The sequence below is a fragment of the Abramis brama genome (assembly GCF_963993115.1).
Source record: "Abramis brama genome assembly, chromosome: 10".
NCBI classification, from domain to species: Eukaryota; Metazoa; Chordata; class Actinopteri; order Cypriniformes; family Leuciscidae; genus Abramis; species Abramis brama.
Window position 1 is genome coordinate 20,101,689 of NC_139972.1, and position 10,440 is coordinate 20,112,128.

At 37.7% G+C, this 10,440-nt stretch overlaps 1 protein-coding gene across 1 annotated transcript in view; it reads right to left on the reverse strand.

The window, feature by feature from the left end:
* The window catches only part of pafah1b1a (platelet-activating factor acetylhydrolase 1b, regulatory subunit 1a), a 43,944-nt gene extending 33,582 nt beyond the window's left edge, over window positions 1-10,362 (reverse strand). Inside the window, exon 1 of the mRNA XM_084125748.1 lies at window positions 10,216-10,362. The gene's annotated coding sequence lies outside the window, so the exon portion shown is untranslated. The remainder of the gene's footprint in view (window positions 1-10,215) is intronic.
* Between the last annotated feature and the right edge of the window lie 78 nt (window positions 10,363-10,440).

Sequence of the window (10,440 nt, forward strand, 5' to 3'; positions counted from 1 at the left end):
CAGAGTACCCTTGTTTCACTGTAACAGTCTATCTTCAAAACACCCCCCTTGTTTTCACCTTTTTTGGATTAGCCCAACCCAAGAGAGAGCGTCGAGCATAGAAGGTTTGATGCTGAATATTATTTATTTAATTGTGAGAGCGTTTAATAGTCAGTCCTCTTCTAACATGTCAACAACAAAGAAATCGACAGTGTGGCAGCATTTTGTTAAAATTGATAACAGGAAAAAGGTCGAATGCAAAGTTTGCAAGCAAGTTTTCCACAGCTCGACGACAAACATGACATATCATCTAAAAGTGGTAAGCTCACTTGTCTGCGTTAGCTTGCCCTGTGTGTTTTGAGAAGGCTATATGAACATATCAGAATTTGCATATTTCAATGTTTTAGTGTGATAACCTAACTTTTTTATTTTTTATTTGGAGCCTAATGCGCAATTGCACTGTGCTGTTGGTTGTGTTAGTTTTGAGCCTAGGATGCTTTATTTTTCAGTTATGCACTTTATTTTGTTTCTGCTCTTGATCTGGTTTGTTTAATAAATATTCTTTTTTTATTAAAGTGGACGTGCCTTTTGTGTTTATTAAGAGTAAAAGCTTTAAGTTAATAGTCTATTCATGTCTCAGCTGCGAAGCTGAGCTCATGTTCAGCCTCGCTCGGTGCGAGGACATGCACGGTGAAATGATAGTGTCTGACAGTTATAACTTATTATTATAACATATGACAAAAATAATTGTCTAAATTATGTTGCATATTCCTCAACAGTTCTTGTGATGATATCACTAGTTGACAACATAGTACTATTTTCGGAAATCAAGCTATGATATTGCGCAGGTGCACGTGATGCAACGCTGTCAGAGCTGACAGACTCAAGTGTCAGACTCATTTCAGTGCAAAATAATTAGGTCAAAAACGATTTAATATACTGCAAATAGCCTACTAGTTGTTTATGTTTATTTATAATTCATTTAGGCGGACAACAAGGCTACCAAGTCCTGCGCACAGTGCGCATCTAATTAATTTAACTTTTTTTTTTCTAACGTCATTTTTAGTCGATTTTAGCCGATTTTTAGTCGAAAATTTCAGGACTTCAGTCGACCAAGATTTTCTTTGGTTGAGTACAGCCCTAGTAAACAGTCAATTTGCCAAAAGAAAATGATCAGATAGGACAAGAGGTGGGCGATTATTTAAAGGAGCATTTCACCCGTGGGAACATTAATCTTTATTGAGAGTGGGTCATATATGTAGTGGAAATGTAACAAATTTCGAATTTGGTGCCTTCTTGACTGAGGAAAGACAGAAAGTGACTTTTGTATGGACGTATTTGTATGGAAGACAACAACTCCCACAATGCACCACATTGCACAGCTCCGCAAGCCACTCCCACTAATTTTCACAACACAAACGTCCGTGTCTTCGTAGTGTTGTCAAAAGACCCGGTACTTCGGTACCAAGTCGGTACAAATTTTTTTTTAAACGTCACGGTACCAGGTTCTCTCAAACCCGGTACTTGATGCGCGTGCATGCCCGAAGCGCGTGCAGTTGCGTCCTTTTCATAAAAGCGCTGAGACATGGCGACCGGCGGTGCTGCTGATGTGGTGCTGATGTTTTTGCGCGTGCAGATACGTTATTTCAAATGGCGCACGGCAAGCGCGCTCATAATAGAAGCGGCGCGCTTGTTTTTCCATGCGCGCCTATGTTCATGGATGCATAGCAACAACAGACGCCACGGGAGAACAAGCGCTTGTGGAAAGGAGAAAGCGGTGCGAACTGCGCTCTCCATGATGACGAGGAAGTATTAGCAAATAATGAATTGATTTCTAGCCCTTGCATTAGCTTTACTACTATATATAGCCTATTTATATATAGAGGAGAGGAACTATATAGATATATTTATGGAGATGAGAAATAAAAAGCCGTCATTAATATCAGTCCGTCAGAAAAGCAGTTCTAGTCTTATTCTTGGCTGGATAACTCCTAGCAGGTTTAAAAAGCCCTTTTAAAATTAAATATGAATGCAGTTTTGGATTAAATAAAAGTACAGTCAAGTCAAATAAAGCACGTTTTATCTCCTGTATAGTTTGGTAACGCTACAATAAGATACCATTCATTAACATCACTTCATGCGTTATCTAACATAACACATTGAGTGAACAATATATTTTTACAACATTAATTAATGTTTGTGAATGTTATTTAATACAAACACTTGATTGGTCATGTTTGTTCACTTCATTCATTGTGCATTAAATAATGTTAACAGAAATAATGTTAACTTTTGATTTAAAAAATGTATTTTTAAATTAACCCCTAAAGGAGAATAATTGCGACAGTAGCCTATATAACTATTGTTTATTGTTAGGTAATTTTATCTAATGTTATCTAACAAATGGAATCTTATTGTAAAGTGTTTTTAATACTACAGTTTCCATCTTTGTAACTGTGATATACACTTTAATATAATTATGTAAATTTAATCTAAATTAAGCTTTGGTACTGAAATTGGTACAGAGAACCGTGGATTTTCACTGGTATTGGTACCGAATACTGAAATTTTGGTACCGTGACAACACTATGTCTTCGTCTGATTCAGAGATTTTTTCCAGGAGAAATTGCCATCGTTGAAATGCTTTGCAGCAGACGGACTATCTCTGTGTAAAAATGAGGAACAAGTGTTTGTAGTCCCCTCTACAAAGATATCTGACTTCCTGCTTAGAATGACACAAAATTACGATTTTTACATCATTATAAGCAGGAACCGCAACACTGAAATCTGTATTTCTCCCGACTCAGGGGAAAATGAGGGAATAATGCACGACCATTAAAAAAAAAAAAAAAATGACTGGGTTTCTAACGATACAAAACTTAATGCAAATGGGTGAAGTGTCCCTTTAATGATACGAGTAATTTTATTTTACGATAACAATATATTTTATGATCTTTTTTTATTTTTTTTTATTTTTTTTTATTATTAGGGCTGCACGATAATGTTTAAATCCCCACAAATTCTGTGTTGTGTATTTTCTGGTAATCAAATGAAGGCATAAAACAACTTTTTTGTCAAACAAAGTGCAGCACAACAGAGCTTGAATGTTAAAATTAAAACATGGAAGAAAATTGTAATTATTCCATAAAAAATAAAGTTTTAATAATAATGTACTACTATTAGAGTTAGTATTATTATTACATTAAGACATAGATAAATTCTACCGTCAAGTTAAACCAAACGTTTATTTTGCAGTAAAGACCTTTGAGTTTGTGTGTTTATGATATGACAATAGTTTTTCTCAAATGAAACAGTAAAATGCTGATGAAGTGACTCTCAGAGGGGCTCTGGAGATAAAGTTCATGCATTCATGTCCTCGTATAGTGAGACGGCAAAGGCTGAAAACACAGTGAGCGTCACGCGTGCTTCAGTGTGTGTGTGTTTAGTAAATTAAACCGCACCATTCATTCACACATAGACACAGAACATGCAGGGTTCATATTTAAACAGTCTTTTTTGCAGTTTAATATTCACAGACACTAGTCTATATCGCGATTTGATTTAAATGTACTGACCTGCTTTTTATTTATTCATCAAATTTGACAAATTCCATGAAATTCCACGTTATACAGTAAATTCCGTTTGTATGACTGGATTCCTTCCGCATTTTCTGCATCGCGAAAATCATAGGGCCCTATATACCCAAGAAAAACTGAAACCCACTTGCTGACCACTGACCACTTCCTTGAATAATACTTATTACTAAAATACTTTAAAGCTACATACCATTGTTTTCATTTAATTTGTTAATATTTAGCTTTTAATATATAAAACAACATACAAGTTGCTATTATTAATATTGCTTTAAATTAGTACCATATATATATATATATATATATATATATATATATATAACAAAACATTTTGCCATTGTGACAAAGTCCTAGTGTGTAGATTTATGTTACAGGACTAGGGCTGCAAAATTAATCGCAATTGACATGACATCGCCCTTAAACCGATTTGGTTTATTGCGATTATGAAATCGCAAATGCTGCGATTATTTGTTATGCACAGCTTGTCAGTGACGGACGGCAGTAGTAAATGTTGGTCCACCTGAAAGCAATGTGAGTTTGAGTTGCTTACAACGTGAATTTGAAAAAGCAACACACGCCAAACATGATAAGCATTTATGGACTTCTTGTTAAACAAAAGACAACATTTTAAAAAATCTAAGCATTTCAATCTTCTGTTTATTCAGCTACAACAATAGTATGATGTCCATTGGGGTTTCCTGGAATGACGGGTGTTGTCTACTTCTGCAGCGGGGCAGAATTGGAGTTTCTATGCGAGAGCGCCCTCTGGCTTTCAGATGGAGCAGCATTTACTACTGAGCACAGAGCCGTACTTCACTGACAAGCTGTGCAAAAAATAATCGCAGACTTTGCCAAATCGTGTGCGGTTTCATTTTGATTAAACGTGCAGCCCTAAACAGGACTACTCTGTTCAGGAAATCAAATTAAGGAATTGAGAATATTATCCTGCAAACAAATTGTCTGACTAATAAAGAGCTAATCCAGCCATCAGAGTTGGTTCTCTCTTGGAGACACATGAAGGGAAACACTACAAGCCTCTTATACCCCTTTTTCACCAGCATGAACCGGGTGCCTGTTCAGAGCCAGATCTATTGCCGGTTCAGAGTTGGTTCGACTGACGAGCCTTCTAAGAACCGGTTTGCCTTTCAACGGGCCAGAGAGCCACCACAGAGCCAGATCTTACGTCACTGTATACATCTCATGTTTCCCAGCAACGCTAGCGAGGCAGTGCTGCCAAACAAACACACCAGGCTTGTTCGAGATGCATCGGCGCATGACCAAAAGCATGTTGTATGCTCTCCAAACATTCCCGCAGCACTCTGCGCAGCTCCAATGCATCTCGAACAAGCCTTCCATCAAAAATGGCAGTCGTTGCATTACTATTTATGTAGGGCCCTATGAAATCCGTTTTATTTTTTCTCAAATTCCGTTTTATTTTTTTCAAATTCCGTTTTTTTGGATTATTTTTAGCCCTTTTGGATTTTTTGGATTTTTCTTGTTTTCTTTTCACTTCTAAGCAGTATTGACCTTTAAAACTTTACTTACACAAACTCACAATTCAGCTTTTTTATTTAATTTAAACTGTTAATATATTCAGCAAAGCACATTCAAAATTCAGCCAAACCTTCAACAAATCTCTGGCCAAAAATAACAGTTACAAGGTAGGATTGATGAGTATTAAATTAAAGATTAAATTAGCTTTTAAATCATTTTTCACAAAGAATGTTTTATAAAAAGATAAACCTCGCATATTTAAGCCTTTAAGTCATTTTTATAAGAAGAATGAGTCAAAAAAGATAAACATTTACAATGATACTTACATTTACAAATACAATGCATATTAGCTTATCTTTTATTATTAATAGTAAAATTCGGTCCGATTTTCCCGTGGCGTCTGTCGTTGCTATGCAACCATGCTCTGCGCTCTCCACAATGACAAAGAAGTTTTAGTAGCTAATAGATTTCCACCACCGAAAAACGCTTGCTGTAGCTCTGCTACAAGATTTATTTACGGAGAAGAGAAAAACACCCGTAGTGTTTGTGGTGTACCCCCATCCTTTATGTTGACTGAGCTTTCAATATTGTTACAGAAAGGGTGAAGTTGATATGTTGGTTCTTGTCTCATGAACTGCGGTGCGCTTGCGGCATTCTGAAAAATTGAGGTGTTTTAATCTCGCTGCGCCTGGAAAAAATTAGCGCGTCGCTTCAATTATGAGCGCGCTTGCCGCGCACCTACATTTGAAATAACGAACTTGAGCGCGCAAAAGACACGACATGTGAATGGCCGCTTGACGAGCTAGTTACCTCCAATCAGGCCACGGAGACCCCTACCATAGACAGTAAATATACGCAGCAAAAAATACTAGTGGTTCTAGCTCGCGCGCATACTGAAAAGCGCGCTGTTTGCATCCCTGTATATTAACTGTATTGACAGATGTCTCTCTATATGGCTCTGGGTTTAGGTAGAGACCTTTCTACGTTTGTTGTTTTAAACTGAAAAAATGAGAAGGAAGTAAAAAAAAAATCGTTTATTTAATGTCAACAAAATATATGCAAATTCCGTGCGTATAAGAGAATTCCGTTTTCATGTGTAAATTCCGTGATTCCGTCCGCGTTTTCCGCATCACGGAAATCATAGGGCCCTATTTATGCTTATGGTTTTGTGAACCTACATCGGCATCCTAACACGCCGAATCCAACACGTTCGTGCAGTTCACCATAACTGGCATAGACGGAGATTACAATCGAGCTGCTAATAGCTCGATTAGCTGCTATTTAAAAAATGGTGGTCACAAGTTTCTGTTCGCCTTGTTGGTCACGGTAACCCCGCCTCGAGCCCCTGACGCAAGCAGTTCTTACTTCTAGAGCAGCAATGTTTTGGTGCAACTTACGAACCACTTTTCCTGGTTCAGAGCTGGTGCTTTTGGTGTCAAAAGACAAAGAACTGATTTGAAACTAGGCTCTGGCTCTGAACCAGCACTCAAACTGCCTTGGTGGAAAAGGGGTATTAGAGACCTGGATCTTTCTATAGAGGGTCTATGGTACTATTCATGATGAACAAGGTGGCAGCACACAGAATTCCTCAACCTTGCCCTAAACACTCAAAGACATTCCACACATAAATCTGACAGGCTCAGCACTGAGCCAGAGAGAGCCTGAGTTGAGACCAAAAAAACAACAGCAGTTGAATGGCTTAAAGTGCTTTCAAACGAAAAATTATTAACAAGAGTAAGAGAACAGTCTTTATCAGCAATTGACCTGCTGGGCCAAACGTTTATCTGTAAATATGCCAGAACCTAAGCACCACTTGAACTATGAACAACTCAAGAGGCTCTGATATGCTGACAGGCCTGTCATTAAAACAGATCAGATAATCACCGAAAAATACAGAGAAGCAGAAATCAAAATCACCATATCATGACAGCCTTAGCAGGCTTGCCAATCCCAGCAGCGTTACATGTGATGCACAGTGCACAAGACCTTTTTTCTCTTAACAGCAAGGGCAGCTGGACACGATGCCAGGAATGTAAATGATATGCAGAGCAAGAAGAGCTCTTTATCTTCCATCTTACCCCTTCTTTTCTTTTAACTGTTTTATTCAAATAGGACCTGTAAAGTCATAGTAGCTTTTTCAGTCTTTGTCATGCAAAACATTAACAGCAGCTGAGGGAATCCAATTCAAGCAGACCCAATTTACTAGTGGCACTACATTTATTGCTTCAACTACAATTTCATATGAGAAAGTGCTTTGAGACTTCTGCAATACTAACTGTAATCTTTGAAAATTAGATTAGGGTCAGAGAAGCAGGTTCAGGCCACAAATAAGTAGTATAAGTAGTTATAAGCCAATAAATTCTCAAACGCACAGGCCTTAGTCATTCTTCGTACCAAAACGAGCCATAACGTATAATCCTGGCCATTTCAGCATGTAGATTGAATCAAAAACAGGGAAGAAATGCTATTGATCCATCCAACTGACCACCATCTTGAAATCTACATTTCACACATCAAACAGTGGAGCTTTTAGTTGCCATGGTGAATGCATTACTGATCCCCACTGGCACCGAAACGCATTATGGCAGCTTCTTTGCAGACGCACATCCAGTGAGCAAACCAAACCCACAGTAACAGTAGTTCATGCCACGCCACCTCCATCCTAGTCATTACAAACTGCCTGTTGGGACTCCACAAACACACAATTATCCTGCGTTATTTCAGCCAAGGGCTTGGAGGGGTCTCTAGCAACAGTCTGTCTGTGTGCAATCGAACCACACAACTGAGGCAAAACAGTCCAGTAGTGATTATCTGTTACTGCTATAAAAAGACCAATGCAGAGCACTAACAAGAGCATGTTATTAAGACAAAGAAATCTAGCATCTGCTGTATTCTGGTTTATGCTGTTTGTTTATTAGTATAAAGATAGTGAGAGTTATTCAACAAGGACTTAGGCTAGACTAACATAGCACAAATGTTGCATGATAAAAAAGGAAAAAAAAGAAAGAAGTGTAATTTCCATCATTTTCTGTGCATCTCAAACCCCAAAAACAGGCCTGCAAGTCTGTCGATTCAATAGATTATTTAGTTTAAGACAGATGGCAAAAGGAAACATCCCTCTTTCTGAAATTGTGCAAGCTGGTAAAGACAGACGGCCAAAAAAGCTTGGACTAGTAATCACTTCTCACATTCCCTTGATGGAATTGCAGGATCACAAAACATTTCCACTAAGGGAATGTTGAGTAGCAGCACATCTGAATGGCACAGAGTTCAAAAGATGACCAGACGTGAGCTGAATATCATTAACACAATGAAGCAGTACATTATTAAAACATTTTTGTATTATTTTTAAAGAAATGAATACTTTTATTCAGCAAGGATGCATTAAATAGATCAAAAGTGACAGTCAAAACATTTATGTCAAAAAAAGATTTGCATTTCAAATAAATGCCTTTATTTTGATGAACTTATTATTCAAAGAATCCTAAAAATATTAGACTAATGCAAGTAAAAAAAGTTATATTTCCAAAAAAAGTATTTTTGATTGTTGAAGGAAACAAACAGTAATACAGTAAAATCAAAGAAGAAAATTACAAACAAATATAAAAGAAAAAATATAAGTTTAAGTTATTCCTGTAAGTCTATCATTATATTATTCAGTTAAAAGCATACTAGAGAAATAGAGTAATAAAAATAAACAACAAATAAAACACTGCAGTCTTTAGTACTGTATGAATGAAATAGCTACTCTGATTCTTATTAAAGTTACTAATGGTTTAATAGCTAAATCGCACAGTGATATTTATAAAGTATGTTTGATCAAATTAATAAAGTCTTATTTTTGAAAGAAGACTCTTATTCTCACCATTAAAATGTCTTACCAAACCCAAACTTTCCAACAGTAATTGTATATATTATGCTGTTCAGTGAACTTAATCCAAGCTATAACACGATTGCAAGTTGCAACCATGCATGACATCGTCCTGTCAAACAACTAGAGGGAGTGTACAGCAAACTTGGCACAATAGCTTAAACCATAACGATTAGAGTACATCCAAAGTACACAAGGTACCACATTTATTCAAAGCATTCACACCTTGATAAGAAACATGCATCCACCTGCCTCTTTAGCATGTTTATGTCTGCTTGCAAGATATTGTTAGTTATGCAGTCGTTAAATTAGTGCATTTATTGTTGCATACAGCGTTGGACTATAGAGATGGCCAAATATACTGCATCTTTATCTGCAGCCATAATCACATTCACATTCACAACACAACATTACAGTCAATCACAGTGTCCCAAAGAAATGAGCAGTATCGGGTCTGCATGCAAAGAATCAGCTGACCTACATTTGAAACCAGCTCGGCACAGGTACCGGTCCAAATCTTTAGCTCACCACTAATGACGGCATGTTTTATAGCTTAATAAATGTCAAACATCTCGGTTATTTTTCATAACCTTGAAGTAAACGCACAAATATGTTGTTTAGGTTAAGCATCACGTTATGTTTTAAGACAACCAAGGTGTTTGACAATTAGAAACTCGTTTGAATACTAAACATGTCTGTTTAGTAGTTACGATCATGTCTAACCCCACATATGCTGTCTAGGTAGGAAGTTCACTAGGTTTTGAAACACAGCCCTCATCACCTTTATTCTCAACCGGTATGCAAAAAACCCCGACAATGTGAATGATGTAACTTTTATGTATTTACCCAAACCGAAGTGGATACGGCAAGGTCAACCTTGAACTCAACGTTTATAGATGATAAAATAGAGATTTGTGTTGACACGGGCGTTAGCCAACTGTTGCTAGCTAACATGACATTGATGAAACGACGTGTTGATTCGCCGACAACATAACGTTAACGTTACACCTATAACGAGCCGCTAAAACTACAGACCTAGGTGGGTAATTTCTTGTATTTAGAGCAATAAATACGGTTACACAATACACACTGCTGGAGCTGTCGATATATTCACGACTAATTAAGAAAAAACAGAAGCTGAAGTATTCCTCCAACGGCCGCGTCCGCCATTTTGAGACACCGAGAAAAGGAGGCGCAAAAATTACATCAACAGCTCTTCTACCGGCGATTTTTTATCTAACATGACCACAAAGGGAGACACAAATTAGATGTTCTTACCCTACAGAGTTAGCGCAGAATGTTACTCCTCAGAAGACGGTCGTAAGGGACGAAATGCGTGTTATTTTCGTGTTGAAAAGGGGGGCTGAAGTCTCGGGGTCTGCCTCCTTGCAGCGCCGCATTCGACTCTACACAGCACGGGAGCGCGCATGGGCTGACTTCAGCAGGCGGAGGCGCGCACGCCCTTCAATCTCACGCCCTCCTTTCAAAAACTGTGGGCGTTCC